The sequence below is a fragment of the Tamandua tetradactyla genome, chromosome 16 (genome assembly GCF_023851605.1).
Source record: "Tamandua tetradactyla isolate mTamTet1 chromosome 16, mTamTet1.pri, whole genome shotgun sequence".
NCBI classification, from domain to species: domain Eukaryota; kingdom Metazoa; phylum Chordata; class Mammalia; order Pilosa; family Myrmecophagidae; genus Tamandua; species Tamandua tetradactyla.
In genome coordinates, this window is record NC_135342.1 from 65,308,519 (window position 1) to 65,327,874 (window position 19,356).

The 19,356-nt window shown below is 41.8% G+C and overlaps 1 protein-coding gene across 7 annotated transcripts in view; it reads left to right on the plus strand.

Moving 5' to 3' along the window:
• The window catches only part of ZFHX3 (zinc finger homeobox 3), a 1,060,470-nt gene that overhangs the window by 773,743 nt on the left and 267,371 nt on the right, over positions 1-19,356 (plus strand). For all 7 annotated transcript variants that reach the window (XR_013163640.1, XM_077132887.1, XM_077132886.1 and 4 more), the window contains one exon: positions 8,234-8,601. The gene's annotated coding sequence lies outside the window, so the exon portion shown is untranslated. The remainder of the gene's footprint in view (positions 1-8,233; positions 8,602-19,356) is intronic.

The window sequence follows — 19,356 nt, forward strand, 5'->3', positions numbered from 1 at the left end:
GGGCTGAAAAGGGTATCTGGAATTGGGGGGATGGCATCCAAAATTCATGCTACCCAGTAACATTCACCATCATCATCATCATCATCATCATCATCATCATAAGCATCCTCATCACTGTCGTCAACATCATAAGCTTAATTCAAGATTTACGCTAAGTTCATGGGCTACTTAATAAGCCATAGTCCCACTTTCAAAGAGCTCGCAGGTATGGAAGTCAAAATTTGCAATGCAATATTAGCTGCACTACTGAACAGGTTACAGAGGAGGGAATTATCCACCTTCCTGGTAAGTCCGGAAAGGCAAATGCACAAGGAAAGTGATACCTTGTACTATGCAGATGTGGCAACATCTATCGGTTGGGTGTGAAGGGCTTACATTTAGAAGCTCACTTCTAACACGGATCTCCTTTTCTCTTTATGGATGCCTTAAATCCTTTTTCCTTTTAAATGAAGCTGGACATAATAAATAAAACGAAATAGTAACTAATAAAAATACAAACTTAAATACTTGGGTTTTTTTGGTGTTGCAAGTGACTCACCTGCCAACAAATTAGATGGAAAGTCAGTCCCATCTATTTGCAAAACTTAGTATCTGATAAGATAACGTGTCATGGCCCATTTCTCCACATGGTCACCAAGCACATTGTTTAGTAATTATCACATGAAAACATCCTTGGAACTGGGCCGATGAACTGCACATTGACATCGTCATTCTCAATAGGTAGTTAATAAATGTTTTGATTACTTGAACTTTCCTAGGCGGGGTCTTCTGACAAATTATGGGGACAAGAAGACAACGTCACATCTACAGAGGCCAAGTTGGCCCCAGTATTTTCCAGCTTACACCGAATTGCAACAGTTTCTCTTGTTATTGTTGTGCAAGATTTTGCATCTTACGCAAAACTAGCAGCAAATGTCATATTGGCTTGGGGAAACTGATTTGACCAGGCCCAAGAGCACAATAAAGACAGTGAAATTGGACAGTGGCATGAGCTGTATCATGGCTCAACCTCTGGTATCCTTTGAAGAGCATTTGCTACTAGAGAAGGAGAGTTTGAACACTTGCAACTTGCTCAATTATGAGTTTTCTACTCCTGCTAAAGCAAAAGTTCTGGAAACCAAAAAATGACCATATAAAAACCAGTGCACTCAGAGCTAGTAAAGAACTTAATGAAATAAAAAGGAAATGTAAAATTCCACAAGTTATTATTTCACAAACATTAACTGACCATCTAGCTTTGGGCACTCGGTGCGGGGATATAAAAGAAAACAAGATCCTTGCCCTTAGGAGATAGCAGTCTCATGGAGGGAAACAGAGAGAAATAATCTGAATGTGAGGAAAAAGCCCAGAAGCTCAGGGAAGCTATGAGGAGGAACCCCTAACATTAGCTGGGACAGAGGAGGACTGTTTCACTGTGACATTCCAACCAGGAGTTGGATAATTGAGAGGATTCCCCTGGCTCTGGAGCTGTAACTGCAAGGGTGCAGAGGTGGAAGACGTTAGGCCAGGTTGCCTGCAAGGAACTGCTGAGAGATGAAGAGGCAGAGAGAAGTCTGCATCCAAAGAGAACTCAATCATAAAGGTCTCGAAGGCTGTGAAAAAAAAATAATTTGACCTAGAAAGTCATGGCAATGCTAATTCTTTTTTTTTTTTTTTCAAATGAACAAATAGAAATTGACAGTTAAAAAAAAAAAGAAAGAATAGTGGCCAAAGATGTATTTATGTAAGTGTTCATGTCATTAAGCATAATGAATGGCTGGGTAAAATGACTTGATTTTTTGTAGCCTCATTCCCATTGCAGGACACTTGTATCAATTTGCATGCTGTCAGAATGGTCAAATGAGAGACGTATTCAACAAATCCCTGGCTTCAGGGAGCTCACAGGCAAGTGGGGACAGTCTGGTGTTCAATCATCCAACAATGTGATGATAGAAGCAAACATAACACACTCTGCGAGTCCAAGTGGGGTAGAAGGCTGCAGGTGTGGTCAGGTAAGTCTTCCTGAAGGAAGTGACATTTTAGCTTCATGTTGAAGGATGCCTAGGAGTTAGCCAGGTGAAGAGGACGCGGAACCTGGTCTATACCTAAAGTCAAACAACGTCCAGAAGGGGTATTTCTCTAGAAAGCCCACATGTTCCCAGTACTTTTGTATAACTAATTTAATGAACTATAAGCCAGCTTGCCTTAATTGGCAAGCACCTTTCCAGAGTTCTCAAAAAGAAAATGGCCATCCCCCTTCAATGAGAGATTTGCTCAAATGGTCATATTTGGGTGTATTCTAAAATATGGAAATGAAACGTATCATTTTACCCAGATACTATGGTAATAATCTCAATGCCTCTTTTTATGAAGACCTTATCCTGCAGGTGGAGAAATGTGCATTTTATAAGGTAACATCAATTTACTTTGACCTAATGGGATTTGGCCAGTGTGTTCCTCCCCAGAGGCCTCCACCACCAAATATAAATCAGGTAGATTGACGAGAGGAGTCAGGCTACCACCACCTGTTAGCTTGGAACTTAGGCCAAGTCGTTAAACATTTTGTCTCCGTTTCTACATTTTCCTCACAGTATGTGCCAGAGCAACCCTAGTTTGTTTTGATGATTCCGGAAGATGAGCTATGTAAAATATCTCTGTGAAGAAGTCTACAAATAAAAGATATTGCTGCTTTTTTCAACCCAGCAAACATTCAATGAACTCTGAGTATCTTCTAGGCACTGTGATTGGGACAGAAAGAGGTATGGGGACCTAATCCCCACCCTGAGGAGTTCATGGACTCACAGAGGAGTTTGGAAATCAAAACAAATTAACTGTAATACAATATGAAAAGTGCTATAATAAAAGGAGGCTCAAAGTGCTGTGGAAACGTGGATGAGGAAGTAATTAATTCTCGGGGAGTACCTGTGCATGGAGCTGCCAAGGAAAGGAGAGACTCCAGGCAGAGGGAGCCACACCAGGAAAAGCCCAGGGACGAGAGGTACAGGTCTTGTTGAAGGAAGAGGAAGAGTCTGGTCTGGAGTCTTCAATTGTGGGGTGCATGGGGCAATGTCTAGAGACAGGGCTAAATAGCTGACCCCAGAGTTTAAACCCTATCCAAGAGGAAATGGGCCCAGAGGTGTAACCCTGGGGACTCCAGGATTCCCTGACCACCATTTCTTGATCACCTAACATGTGCAAGGAGCCATATTAAGCACATACATGCTCTTTTTCTTACAACGTTTACAAGAACCTATGATAGGTGCTGTCATTGCTCCCCTTTAACAGAAAATGAAACTGGGGCTTGAGAGGTGAAAGAAATTGCCCAAGGCCCTGCAACAGGTGGCAGAAGTGGGAGTCTCATCTCAAGGGCAGGCTTTCAAAAAAAATAATTTCCATCTTAGGAAATGCAGATAAATTGAAAAGGCACAAATACCAAAGAAAGAAAAGCTAGCTATTATTATGATTGTGACAATGCATTGGAAGGTCAAAAAAAATCTGTCCAAATATTATTGTTACTGCAGGTCAGAGGTAGGCCTATGATTAAGAAATCCACCTGTTCAGTTCAATTCAACAAATATTTTTCGAGGCACCAACATGATTCAGGGAGTGAGCAAGGTCTGAGATGTAAGAAAAAGGACACAGTGACCCCTGTGAATGGATAAAGAAAAGAGCAGCAGGGGGGCACAAGGGTAGTTTCATGGCAGAATTCTCACCTGCCATGTGGGAGACCCAGGTTGGATTCCCGACCCATGTACATCCTAAAACAAACAAGCAAAATAAACAAAACAAAACAAAACAAATCAACAAATGGTGTGGCAATAATGGGATACTCACATGGAAAAAGAATGAAATACAGCCCATCATACAGTATACAAAAAAAAAAAAGGAAAGAAAATAGTAGCAGGCAGGTGCTGAGGATAAATTGTCTTCCAAAGTTTTACCTGCAGAATCCTTTCTTTAGAGAATTCTGGGAATTCTAACCTGTAAACCAGAAAACTGGGAGATTCTCTGATTTAAGTGGGGTGAAAAAGCCTGGAAGATTGCTTCTTCTTAACGTTTCAGAGAGCCAAATTCTGCCAAGATTTGCAGTTGATCAAATTCAGCAGCCTGAGGCCAGATGAAAGAGAAAGAAGGAATATCCATTGCTCAGCTCTTGAGCATCTTGTGACTGATGTTGATTCATTTGTTTGATAAGTCTTTTTTGAGTACTTACCATGGGCCAAGGACTGTTCCGAATAGTAAGTTAGGGTCATCCATCTGGTGTCCACTTTTTCATTCTTTCTCTGCTCATTAGCCCAATGCTCAGAAATTAGAAAAAGGAGAGGAAAAGAAACTGAATGAAATTCAATCAGCTTGGCTTTTGCTAATGGTTTTCGTGAGTGAACAGCTTGATGGAGGAGTCCTGCAAAATGTGAACAGTAAAATCTAGTGCTTTTCTCTGTGTGCCCTTGATCTACGTTCTCCTTGCCCCCATCCTCCTATATAATGGGCCAATTACAAGGATAAGCTGAAGGACATGTAAATAACATACCAAATCTTCAAAATAGTAGTCTGAAGAAAGGGAGGGTTCCAGGTAGCCAGAAGTGAAAGTTCCAGTGGGATAATGCCCGATATCACAGTTGCTAATGGCAGACCAAATCACCCCACCAGGCTGAATAAATGGCCTGTTCCTGCTGGCTCCCTGTGCTCACTCTGCTAAGACCAAGACATACAAAAGTTCACCTCTTAATATTTCCAAATAATGATGTGTTTAAAAAGCTGGTTATCTGGTGTGTTACAAAAATAACAAACCCTGACAACAAAAATTACTATTCAAAGTAAAGTATTATTTTAGGGTGGCATTATTTTTTTAATTCACATTTTTCATTTGTTATAACATTCAGCAGTTCTGTGAACACATAGATAAGAGAATACAATAGATATTTGACAGTGTAGTTCTCAGAATATTTGCATATCCAGGAGATTATTTCAGTAAGTATACTTAGACTGACCCTATTAACCATTCACAATATTTTGTCTTGAATCCAATTCACACTCTATAGACATGTCCAATTCACATTTCAGCTCTTATGCTGTTTTCCTTTTTTGACTTTATATTAGGAAATAAATCCATAACATCAAATTTCATGACAACATCTGCTCTGGCTGACATGATTGAAAGGGAATTTCACTCATCGCAGGTTCCTCTGTTGCTTAATTTGTTCTTTAGCATACCTGGAAGGCAGCCTGTTTCATCAAGTCCAATGTAGGGAGTGGGGACAACGTGTGCAGAATTCACCAGCAGCCCCAGCCTCGGTGATGACAGGAAGTGACTGCAAGATGTCCTCTGAGGCAGCAGTGTTCATGGGATGGCCCGAGAGTAATTCCAGGCATGAATGGCTTCCTCACTTCACTCAAGATAAGGGTGGATGCATGATTATAATGCACAATGGCCTATGAAAAAAAAAAGTGGTAAAAAAATATATCTAAGAATAAAGAAATCCAGGTAAAGCCTAAAACATGTTAATCAAATTAAAAAAAAAAACATGAAAGCTAAAATGGGAACTGAAACAAACTCAGGGTAGAAAAGACAGTAAGAGACCATCTAGTCCATTCCTCTGCCTTTGGGTGGATCTCTGTTGCAGCTGTCCAAGGGATAACAGTATCTATTTTTCTTCTCTTGCCTGAGCTGCCCCCATAGATGTGGATGTTGGTTTATAGCACATACTCGTGGCTGGTTTCTAAGTCTCATCTCTTACGTGTGGGGCGTCATTGCCAGTCCTCTTTGGCTGAGGTCCCTCTGCACCAATGCGCCTTTCCATGGGATGAGACTCCAGAAGCCTCTGGAGCATGCTTCTGCCTTAAGGTGGAGTTTTAGGGCAACGTCACATTCTCTGCCTTCTCCCTGCCTCCCTTGCCCACCACCCCCCCCACCCCCTACACCATGATCAGAACTTCAGTTTCCGTTCCAACATACTAGCTCGGAAGTACTGGAATTCTGCATTTTCACTGTTTTGACTAGTTTAAGAACCGTCGAGGAATACCACTAGAGAGTCTCTGGGCTGGAATGTTAGGGAGGCTCTGAGCTCATGATTCTTCAAAGACCAGCCACCTCTCAGCCTGCAATGCCTATTTGTCATAAGGAGAAAAGACTACTTTCTGGAACCGTTGTGGGAGCCCAAAGGCAGCAGGCGCAGGGGGGCACAGCAGTAAAGATTTCCCCAGATCCCCAGGGGACTGTAATCACATTCCAGCAACCAGGTGCTGGGGGTAGGGCTTCTTGCGTCCAACCTTCCTGGCACCAGGCCAGTGTTTCCAGGCCTCCCTCTGCCCCTCTGCTCCTTCCCATCATCTTTCCAACCAGAAGCTTGTTAACCGTTTTCCTGTGCTTTTATTCAGATTTCAAGGCACCCTCTGTGTATTAAACTTCAAAGAAAGTTTGCTGCATCAGAGCAATGCTGTAACAAGTGGAAGCCCCAAACAGCTCTGCTGAAAATAGTTTGTTAAAATGAAGGGGCCAGGACTCTTTCCACCACCACCCCCTTTCAAATGAAATTGCATTTGTGTCTGGATTAGATTGCCCAGTATCAATCCTGAAAATTTTAAAGATGAAAAGCAGAACAGCCACACAATATTTAAAATGTAAAATGATTACCAAATGGCACCAGGCCAATGTTTATGAATCATTGAATATGATCATAAAATCATAAAAAATAATCACCAAAAGGTAAATAAATTACCCAGCTTACTGCTTATTTTCACGTATGGTCTGACACAAAAGCTGCAGCCGTGAATGATTTATACCTGTTTTAACAATAATACTCATTTTACTGAAAGATGGTCAGCACTCGGGCTGCTGTGGGCAATATGCCAGTTGTCGAAAGGTTAATGTTTCAGCAGCAATACATTAAATTATGAATAATACCGGTCCCAAAATGGAAGGTTATTAGCTCAGTATGCTTAATTAGCCCAGCTAGAACTTTGCCATCAAGTAGCAGTGCCCATTACGCCAGCACAAGATGGGATGGATGTTGGGGGGTGGCAGGGTTGAGATTCGAATGCCAGAGAGGGGGCGGGTGGAGGCAGGAGGAAAGGGTGTGGGGGTGGTTTTTATTTTCTTTTCGTTTGGGTGTAATATTAGAGCAGTACCTCAGAGATGGCTTTCAGGATGCTGAACTCTCCTATGGTTTATTCATGAGACTTCTCAGGAAGAAAGAGCAAAAAAATGCTTGGGAAGAGCATGAGACTCAACTCTGTGGGCCCTCCATGACCTGGTTTCACCTTGGGCCCTGCAAAAGTAACACATGTGGCCACTCATGGGGCAGGCCAGTCCATCACCCTCAGACAACACGCTGCTGCTACATCCCAGATGCTTCCAGAGTAGTTTACCAGACATATGGGTTTTTAGACCTAAGAGAGAGGACAGACCTTAAACAACCAACTATGCAATGATTGCATTAATTACAATCATGATGATCTCAACTAAGGGAAAGCTGATGATGCCAAGACTAGGTTGGAGCAGGGAGAGAGCCCTTGGAGAAGGCTTCCTGGAGGAAGGGCCATTTTCTCTGATCTCTGACGGGCGAATAGAAATTAGCTAGGTGAATTCTGAAGAAAGAACTTCCAGGGTGGGATACCTAACCTATATCTGAATCTCCAGAAAGAAGAATGTGTTAGAGGGAGATAGAGGCATTGCTTACAAGGAGCAGTGGGAGAGCGTTTTCCTGCCAGAGCCACAAGCAAGCTATTGAACATTCAGCTTGTGTGTGTGTATGTGTGTTGGTGTGCACGCACGTGCGCGCGCGTGTGTGTGTGTGTGTCCACAACACTCTCCCCTTCCTCACCCCATCTTGGCTTTACTCCACCAGGTGCTGCACTCGTAAACTCAAAGTTTGCAGCCAGGAGAAGGTCCGGGGCTCCCTCTTGCCGTCCCCGCTGCATCCCTGCTGCAGCCGGGCTGCCTGCACCACTGCCTAGCTCTACTTAGTACTATTAGTAGCTTGTTTTTCTAAGCCCTAAAATTCATTTTCTTTTCCCGCCTTGCTTCCAGAAAAATAAATAAAAGTGAACACATCACTCATTTAAGACGAGGAATGGAATTTAGGTTGCGTTTTTCTTTCTATTTTTATGATTAGTTAGAATTTTCCTGGGAATGCCGCCAGAAGGGCATTATGGTGAGATAATGTCCTGTATTTAATCAGTGCTGCAATGGTGAACTGTGTTCTGTGGGGAGAGGCTGAGTTAACTCATCCTTCCCTGTCTTGTCTGTTTTCAGGATACGACCGTTAAGCCCAAGATGAAGACAAGACCAAGAGGTGACCGGGCTGGGGGCCCAGGTGACGGCCCTTGGGTGGGCAGGATGCAGCCGTGACTCCGACTCTTCACACAGGGCCCGTCAGCTCTGAGAACCCTGAAAACCCCAAAGGAGCTACATGAAAAGGGCCCCCCAAAACAGACCAAAGTGATCGACTCTGGTTCCGCATCCACTGGACTCTTCCAGCTTCCTTCTCTGCAGTTCTCAGACGTCTGCTGGGCTGGGCACACTTCTTGTTTCCAAATGTGCGTCTTTCCCCTTTGCAACCCAGACACAATGTGTGTGGGGGAAGTCTGCGGCTTCTAAGTGAACCCAGAAGTCGGCACCAGGTAGGACCTGAACGTCTCCTTAACTCTGCTTGTGCTTGGTCGACAAGAGTTTCCCAAGAACCATTGCCAGAGGCCAGAGCCAATGGTTTGCAGATTTCAGAGTTGTTCTTTTTTCAGAGTCAGTTGATCCATCACAGGAGAACGAAAGAACCCCTGGCAGTGGTAAAATAGAAAAGAAATAACTTAGAGAGATTTCTGAAAAGACGGAAGAAAACAGGGGCCCAGTGTTGGTGGCGGTGGGGGAAGGAAAGGAAAGGGAATCTGCCGTAGAAGAAGGGAGTAAGTAGACTAGGTGAATGAATGCAGATCGCCCCTTCTGTGCAAGTAGCATTGGGGGCTGGGAAAAACAGGAGCTTGTGGGGCACACAGAGCATTTCAGATTTACTGTTGTCCCTATTAAACTCAGGGTCTGCAGGAGCCTTCTGTTCAGGTAGGGGCAGCGAAGAGAACAGGATGCCCCAAGCAACCCATAAATAGCAGGGTGAAGACAAAGTGTTTATTACTTAGCCTCATGAAGCCCATATAAGTGCTCTCCAGGGTGCGAGAGAGCAAGAGCACGTGTGAGCGGGCCCACATGTGTGTCCCCGGAGTGGGAGTCCTAGACACGGCGTTCGCGCTTGGCTTGATTCTATGAAGGCGTCTATTTGATGCAACGTATTGGAACAGTTCATAACCAGCCCAGCAAACCTTGTGTGGAGACAGAGCTTCCTTTTTCCCTTTCCTTTTCTTGTTTGCAGTGAGAATGAGGCCTTTCTCTTCTTGGCCCTTTGCTCTCCCCAAAGTTGTCTCACGAGGTCATTGCTAGCTGACAGGCTTCCTTTCAGTAAAAGATTTGGAGGGAAATAGTACTCTGCTTTCTGGGGGTGGGGGGGTGGGACTCTTGGACTAGTTCTGACCAAGTTGCCCTAAATTTAAATTGGCTATTTGTTTCAGTAAGGCTGATGGTTTCTTCAGACAATTTGGCCAAGATACAAATGCTTGTGTGTGTGTATGTATATGTTTACCATCAGTATATATATGTAGGCCGTCAATGCTGAGCAGCAGAGGAGGGGGTTAAGGTCATGATGTTTAGTTTCAAGTCTGGTTCTGCCACTTCCGAGTTGTGTGTCCTTGGGCAAGTTACTTACCCTCTCTGGATGGGCATTAGCATTCTTAATTCAGACCAGTCTATCTATAAGAACCTTCTAGCTCAAACATCCCTTGACTCTGTGATTGCAAGATACATTTGGATGACCAGCTTAAAAGTATTTCTTTGAATAACTTATGTATTGAAAGGACTGATTTCTAAGAGCAAAGACATGTGCTGTGTATTCTACTGAAAATCCTGAATACTGAATTTGTTGGTTTGCTAAGGCGGATTGGAAAGTTGTGGAAGAGATCTGTATTGTCGAGTCCTTATGTCTTGAAAAATCCTTATAAATATTCTCAAGGTCGGCAGCTGCAGTAATCTTTGTCCCATTGAATAAGACTTTAAAAATTAAGAAGATTTCCAAAAAGTTATATATTGGGGACTTCAAATGATGACCAAGCTGCAAAAGTGACTTCATCTGATAAGAAACACTGACCATATAAAAGCAATTCATCAAAACTAAGTTGACTGTATTAGTATTATTAATTATTATCATATATCTTGAGATTGAATTTCAGAAGCCTCAGAGGACTCTGGTAGGATAATGGTAGGTCTTAGTAAGGTCCAGCCTCTGGGATCTAGGAACCCTCTGGCATCACAGCCTCAGGCTGGTGCTGGCTACCTCTGCAAAAGAGTTCACAGTACAGACCTATAGGCTTGTCTTCCAGGAAGGTAAGTCACTGGCTGGCCCAACGAAAAGGGATTCTCTGAGCTTCCACTAATAAATGCAGCAGAACTCATGGCCCTATAACCATTGGTGCCATTACCAGCTCCTTTATAGAACCCTCCGAGATAGTTTCTCCTAGGCTAGCTAACCAATATCCTTGTTTGAAGAGTCTTACACTGCTGTCCACCCAGTTAGTGGTCTTTTGTGGTTCTTTAACCAATCTTCCTTCTTTCCTCCATCCCTTCCTCCCTTCCTTCCACACACATTTATTGAACATATACTAGATGCCAGGCTCTGTGCTAGGCACATAGTACTTATATATTTAAACACATGATCTCTGAGCCCAAAGCACTTTCTGCCTCGTAAGAGAACAGAAATAGACAATCAATAACAAATGTAGTTTAGACAGAGTTATGCAGGGTAAGATTGGAGAGCACAGAGTGTGATGCAAGTAACTCAGTCTAAAGGGGTCTCGGAGAAGATGTTTTCAGTAGATTTTGAGGATGCAAGACTTCTCCAATAGAGGAAACACTGCCTATTTGGAAATCATAGGTAGGCCTTTTGTGGATCGAGTATAGGATTTAGGAAGGACTCAGGCTAGAGATGAGATCAAGGACCACCAGCCTCACAGGAACCACAGCTTGGGTCCTGGAATTCTCTTCATCCTCATATCCTTCAAACAATCCCTCAGGCCTGCACATTTCATTATTAAACATGCAGGTCAGACTCTCAGGGCCATGCTGTGCTTCAGGTTTGGCTGTGTGCAAGGATGAGAACCTTACCTGGCACATTCATCCTATCTAGGAATAAGTTGTACGTCATATTGTCAGATACCCACCTCCTGATTCATGCCAGTCAGTGCAGGGTCAGTGGAGAGTGTGGTCACCACCCCATCCATGATTGAAGTACAGTTGCTTTCCTGATGTTTCTTGCGTTAGTCCCTTTGTTTATGTTGGCCCAGTTTTCTCCTGTTTGATTTCACCTTGGTAAAAGATGTGCATGGATTAAGGAGATGCAAAGCACATTATGCAAAGGTGCCATACCACTTTGCCTTTGGAAGTGATTGTGTGGCTAAGCAGTCCATAGAGATCTGGGCCCAGGGCTGTATTATGTCCAATTTAGAAGGTCCCACTCAAACCTAGCAGCCTTCCAGTGAGGCATGCCTTTCTGATTCTGGCTTTCTCTCTGACTATAGCTGCCCCTCCCCTACTATGGAGACTAAGTGGTATCTGCTCCCTTCCAGATCCTAGGTAGGTTCTAGACTCTCCAATGACTAATGAGCATAGCCAGCACTATAGAGGTTCGAAGCCCAGCCTTCACATGATAAGAACTCCTATCAGTGGTTTTGCCTCCTGATACTGATGTCTCAGTCTCCCTACCCTCTTGAGCCTATACACATGTTCGCCTTGACCTTTAAGACATACCCGATAATAATATAAATCTCATTTAATTACCTAGATTCTTTCTCTTGCTACCTACTCTGACTTGCCAAACCTACCTGATCTCCAAAGCCTTGTTTGTGTGTGGAGCCTAATCCTCACTTTGCCTTACTCACTCCTCCCTTGTTCGAGTTCATGCCCACATTCAACACTAAGGTGGAATTCATTTAGGTGATTCCTCTTGTCTTCTATGCTATTAGTAATGATGGAGGTGATAAGTATAGATCTATGAAAGGAAAGTCTGACTTAGTTTATCAGTTTTTTGTCCTTCACAACTTCAAACACTTCCTGGCTTTTGAACCACAAGATCACAGTGTAGCCCAGTTTGGCAACACTATCCTTTTACTACTGGAAGGAGCCCTAACTGACATGAACAAAGTAATCTTCTCATGAAAGAAGATGTACAAATACCACTTGACTTATAGGGTCCTATGGGATTCTCGTCTGTCATCACCCATTTTTAATTACAATTATAATCCATCTCTCAGGGGCATCTGGAGGCTTCATTAAATCTATCAGCTTCCCTATGATATAGAAAATTGGTGATATTTAAAGTCTTGGTCATATCACAAATAATAGCAATCTGGGAATAATTTATTTGTCATCTAGGAGCTTCAGGGAAAGTGTTCACTCCTGTAGAACCAAGGCTTCTGCCAGCCCAAAGACAGTACCCTTTCCTGTTGGTATCGTTGCTTCATGTTCACCTCACATTCCTGGATCCTTACAGTCTCCAGTTACAGTTCTAGAAGTTGTCATTCAAGGCACTTTTATGACTGTGAACATGGCTCATTGATACTTCCTGCAAGATCCTATTAAATCTGCATTCCTCCATCCGTAGAGCAGGATGCTTCCTTCTGAGTAGAGGTCACCAAAGTCCTTTCCAGTAAGCTGCTCTGTAGTCAAACCATAGTTATCATGAGTGTTTCAGAACCTCTCTAGTTCAGGCTACCATACAAATCAGTCCACTGGGCAAGGCTTCCAGGGATAGCAGCCTTGGTACCTTTACCCCACCATAGAACTACAAAGTATCTTATAATGTTTGTTATATATGAGTTATTTCACAGACCCAAGACAGATAGTTATGTGACACTTTGAGATGGACCAGTCTTGCTAGGCTTGGAGCTAGAGCCATAACCCTAGACAAGGGCTTCTCAACAGTGGCACTATTGCCATTTGTTTTAGTTGAAGAGTTGTATTGAGATAGATACTATTGGTGAGCCAGAAAATTCTTTGTTGGGAATGGAGAGGGGATGGGGGTAGGGCTGTCTTATTTACTGTAGGAAGTTCAGCATCATCCCTGATATCTATCTACTAGAGGACAGTAGCAACACCACTCCATTGTCCAGACATTGCCAAATGTCCTCTAGCAAGGCAAAGTCACCCCAATTAAGAGCCACTGCCCTAGACCTTTTGCAGAACAGATATGTAGAACTGGGGGCAGTGTGGCTTCTCCAGTGGAGAATTGTTCTAGAGTATTTGTGGAACCCTCCATGGTCTGTGAGAAACAGGAAAGCTGTTATCATGGAAAAAGTCATTTGATGCATGGAAACCCCAGGACTTTCCACCATTCATTTACAATTGCTGACCTTCTCTATCTTAAATATCAGAGAATTACTCAGATGTGTTAACAACCGTGACATAGAAGAAAGAAACAATTATGGTACCACTACAACGTGGGCTTGATTTTCTTGTCCAGCCATCTTATGTCCTATGTATATACCTTGTTTGTGTCATCACAGTGGTGTCTGTTAGAATTAAGTCCGTAATTAATTGTGTTCATTTATTATCTTGACTTGGGTGGTTCCAGTAAGGCAAGGCTTTTCTGATGTACTTTTTACTGTGTCTCATCTGGCCATTACCAAAGATTCTAGTAAAGTTGTAATGTTCCAGAAAATGGGTCATCATTTCTCAATGCTTTCATCATACTTCATTTCAAAGAATGTCTTTATTCTAACAAGCTCATTTGAATGAGCAATGACTAAGAGAAATGATTGGGACTGTGGGAGTCTGTCCAGGCATACCATTTCCTCCATGCCTAAAAATCATGTTCTTTCAATATTCACTGCAGAGTCTGCTTTTGTCTCATACAAAAAGTGAAGGTAAGTTAGTGGAAGTCTGAAGTAAAATTTATTCATGCATTCAAAGAAATGAGTAAGATAGGTGCTAGTTACTGTGAGACATGCAGAGGCACATAAGACACAGCTTCAGGGGACAAGCACCCTTTAATTAGTAAAAGAGTCAAGACATGGACAAGAACATTTAAATACAGATCAGGAGTCCTGTAACCCAGGTGCTGTAGTCATTCAGGACAAGGTGACAGAAAAAGAATATGGGCTCTGCCTAGTGCAGTCCAGTGTCTGACCATAGATTCTAGAATGCATTTGTAAATGGCCCATAAGAGCACTTCATTTCCTCCTTTGACAGTTTTGGTATAGACCAATGGATCAGGGAAATACAAAAAAACAGAGAAAGGCCAGGCTTTCGTGAGGCATTTGACAACCTGGCAAATGACAATTTATGTATTTATCTCATGAGAAAAAGATTAAGTATGAGTTTGCTAGTTGTTGGTTGTCTATAGTTGGTGTCAATGCAGAGGGGGATTCCTGGTGCTGTGACATTAAGGTTTTTGGTCTTCAATGAAAATATAGTCATCTTACTCAACCCATGCGTGGTGGTCATGAAGTCATATCTTATAGAATAAAAAACTCAAAAGATTTTGATGGGCCGAGGCAGTGCACTGATCTAACAGGATGAAATATAACACAAGAAAATGGAAGGTCTTGCTCTTAGATCCAAAAGCCCAGCTGTACCAACACAGAGGATAGGGTCAGGGTTGGCAACAGGTGTTGGAAAAAGTAGGGAGGAGGGACATTTTTTTCAAATTTTGTATGCATTAAGAATCACCTGGCATACTTTTTAAAAATGTGAATTCCCAGGTGCTACTCTCAAATTGTCAGATTCAGCAAGTTTGAAGTGGAGTCTAAGAATCTGCATTTAGTAAAGCTGCCTGGCTAATTTTGAAGGAGGAGCCCCATGAGCCACAGCCACACTCTCTTCGAGGTGTAAATTGATAGGAAAAAGATTTAAGAATTGTATCGGGCAAAGTGAAATAAGGAGAACAAAGGAGGTAAGAATCCTGCTATACTGTAGCAGAAAATGCAGACGTAGATACTCCCGGGCCACGACACTTTAAGAAGAGAGTCAAACTTCTTTGACTCAGAAACCAACAGTTGAGGGAACTGGCACTGCCTAGCTCAGAAAGATCACAGAAGAGCGGAGAGGACAGAAGAAAGGTCATTAAGCATTTGAACTTCTGCCTCACAACCTAACAATAGGACCAGGAGCTACAGGGGAATCTGTTTAGGTTCAAAATAACGACCATCCTTCTCTGGGAGTCAGAGCTATCCAAAGAGCTAGAGGTGTTTCAGCATGGCCTGGAGAACATGTTTATATGATTCCTTTAGGGAGTTTGGTAGTAAATGTAAAGGTGACCTGTTAAATAAGTGGTAGGATCAAGTGAAGTATTTTATTAATAGGGGAGAATTGAGCATGTGTAGGTTTCCAAGTAGAAATAGATTGATTAAAGATATGGTGGTGCTGAAGGCAGGTGCAGAATGCGGGCAAGAGTATGGAGAGAGAACTATGTGAAGGAGTCGGGGATTGGAGGAATTTGGCGGGGTTAGACTCTACGACCCAGGAAAAATTTGCAGTGAGAGAGAAAGGAGGTAATGGCTGAGTATATAAAGACATTTCATAGTGGCAAAGATGGTGCGGAGAGAGCACTTGAGGTAATGTACTGGGCAAGTTGACAGAGTTGTTTCCAATCATGGTTTCAAGGAAGAAGGTGGTTGAAACGTTTTGCTCCGAACTAAGGAAGAATGGGATAAGTGGGGCATCAGGAGTATGGATAAAATATAGAGTAGCATCCTGGGGAACTATTTTTAACATTTTTTATTGTGAAATATAACATATTCAAAAATAATAAATTTCAAAGTACATTTTAACAAATAGTTATAGAACTGATTTTGAAGTTTGGCATGGGTTACAGTTTCACAATTTAAGGTTATTTTCTTCTGGCTGCTCCAAGACATGGAGACTAAAAGAAATATTGATATAATGATTTGGCATTCATACTCATTTGTTAAATACTATCTTCTCTGTTATGTCTTCTCCTCCTTTGATCCTTCTCCCAATCTTTAAGGATATTTGGGCTATGCAGATTCTAACTTTTTCATGTTGAAAAGGTGTATCAACAATATGAGACAGGGGGATGGAATTAGTAGATATTCTCTGAGAGGCTGCCCCCTCTGGGTTTTAGGACTTATATGGCCTAGGAACCATGTGGTGGCTATAGGTTTCTGGAAAGTAAACTTGGTGCGTGAAACTTTTGTAGAATCTCTGATACATCCCAAGGGGTTCTTTAGAGCTAACAGGAATGATGTTGGGTGGGGTTTGGCAAACCGTGGCAATGAGCTGTATCTAGCTGAATCTTGCATAAGACTTGCCTCCAGAATAGCCTCTTGACTCTGTCTGAACTGTATTAGCCACTGATATCTTATTTTGTTACATTTCTTTTCACCCTTTTGGTCAGGAGGATGTTGCTGGTCCCATAGTGCCAGGGCCAGACTCATCCCTGGGAGTCATGTCCCACGTTGCCAGGGAGACTTTCAACCCTGGGTTATCATGTTCCACGTAGGGGAGAGAATAACGATTTTCCTTGCAGAGTTAGGCTTAGAGAGAGAGGCCAAAATCTGAGCAACAAAAGAGGTTTTCTAGATATAACTATTAGGCATAATTATAGGTAGGCTTAGCCTCTCTGCTACAAAAACAAGTTTCATAAGAGCAAGCCTCAAGATCAAGGGCTTGGCCTATTAACTTGGGAGTCTCTGTCTTGTTTGACAGAGTATCAGGGGTTTCCCAGGTGGGAAAGTTTAATAGTTCCATATTTTTTCTCCATCCCTCAAAGTGGGAAACTTTCTGAGGTGTCAGCAAGTATCCATCAATTAAAAAGACCTTTGAGGTATTGCAGTGTGGAACTGGGTAAAAGATATGATGAGTTGGTATTCTTTAAATCCTAATCCAGAGGTCGAAGTGAAGAGTGCATATAGCTGGGGCTAGTCTGGGCTGAACATCTGCAGAGTAGGCTAAAGGAAGGTTGAAGGAACTTAAACAAATCAGCCTCAGAAAGAACAGTAAATACCAAGCTGCAAATTCTCAAGGACAGTGTAGATTTCTGTTTCAGAGTCCTTAAACAAGCATCTCTCTTAGAAACTTAGAAACCCCAAACTCTAGAAATAGCCAGAAGTACCCAAGATACCAGAATTTCATTTCAAGGATGTAACCTTTGTACTCCCGTCTTTTTTAAAATTTTTATTGATAATACCAATCAACATACAATATGAACATTCTTTTTTTCATCACATAGTTGTATGTTCATCATCATGATCATTTCTTAGAACATTTGCATCAATTCAGAAAAAGAAATAAAAACAGAAAAAAATTCATATATACCATACTCCTTTCCCCTCCCTTTCATTGATCACTAGCATTTCAATCTACTAAATTTATTTTAACATTTGTTCCCCCTTTTATTTATTTATTTTTAATCCATATATTTTACTCATCTGTCCATAAGGTAGATAAAAGGAACATCAGACACAAGGTTTTCACAATCACACAGTCACATTGCGAAAGCTATGTCATTATACAATCATCTTCAAGAAACATGGTTACTGGAACACAGTTCTACATTTTCAGGCAGTTCCCTCCAGCCTCTCTGTTATGCCTTAATTAAAAAGTGATGTCTATTTAATGCGTAAGAATAACCTCTAGGATAACCTCTCCACTCTGTTTGGAATCTCTCAGCCATTGACACTTTATTTTGTCTCATTTCTCTTTTCCCCCTTTTGGTCAAGAAGGTTTCTCAATCCCTTGGTGCTGAGTCCCAGCTCATTTCTAGGATTTCTGTTCCCTGGGAGTCATGTCCCACATAGAGAGGGGGAGGGCAGTGAGTTTGCTTGTTGTGTTGGCTGAGAGAGAGAGGCAACATCTGAGCAACAAAACAAGTTCTCTTAGGGGTTACTTTTAGGCCTAATTTTAAGTAGGCTTAGCCTATCCTTTGAGGGGTTAAGTTCATATGAACAAACCCCAAGATTGGGGGCTCAGCCTATTGCTTTGGTTGTCCCCACTGCTTGTGAGAATATCAAAAATTCTCCACTCGGGGAAGTTGAATTTTCCCCCTTTCTCACCATTCCCCCAAGGGGACTTTGCAAATACTTTTTTATTCACTGTTCAAATCTTTCTGGGATTTATTGAGGCATTACTCTGGAAAAACCTACAAAATCTCATGCCCTACTCAAGGTTCCATGTACTTATGGTGTTCAATTAAGCTGTCCACATAAGTTATATTAGGAAATACACTAGTCAAAATATAAATTTTGTACCAAATAAATATTTTTTGCTTTAGTCTCACACATAAAGTTTTAAAATATTAATTACCATCTATTTTCAACATCCTGCATTATTGACATTCCTTTGTTCTTCCTCATGCAAAACATTTTTAAATTTGTACATTTAGTCACTATCATTATACACTCTAGGCATTTCTAGATTATACCATCTCAGTCTTTATCATCTATCTTTCCTTCTGATTTCATTTGTGCCCCCAGGCCTCCTCCCTCTATCATTTTCACATTCAGCTTCATTCAGTGTTCTAATATTATTGTATTACAGTTAGGTAATATTGGGCTATCCATTTCTGAATTTTTACAATCAGTCCTGTTGCACAATCTGTATCCCTTCAGTTCCAATTACCCAATATCTACCCTATTTCTATCTCCTGATGACCTCTGTTTTTATCTACTCCCATCTTGATCTTTACAGAGTTGGCAGCACTTTTGTGACTTTGAGGCTGTACATGTGCAGTGTATCTATTGGAAATTTGGGGTTTTTATTAGCCCCTAGAGTTTAGGAAGTGTGCAGACCCTATGGCTAGTGTAATTTATGTTGCAGTATAAGCTATGAGGTTTTTGATACATTTTCCATAAATTTATGGAAAATAATGACTTTGACTTACATGAGAGTTACAAGATTGATGTAATCTGAATATTCACCATACCTGCCTTTGGCCTTGAACCCATTTCAATTCCAAAATCTCTTCTAATAGGTAAATACACAAAAGAGTCAAAGAGGGCATGACCATTTGCTTCCTTATTGGTTTTGCATGATCAACCCTTAAATTTTCCTGAAACAGAGGAAGAAACATCTTTTTTTTTGAGTACATTTTTTCTCAGGGTAAAAGTTGTTTATAAGGGAATCTATTATTATTGGCTAAAATCATGGGAGAGTCACTTCATTTTTAAGAACTTGGACAGACTGAAAAGGAGAAGGATGAATGCCTCTATTTTTAAAATGGAAAGGGGAGGTTCATAACACCCTTATCTGGAACTTTACCTGGAAAAAAATGATCACCAAAGCATTTCTAGAATAATCTGAGGTCAATACAGAATTGGGCACTTATA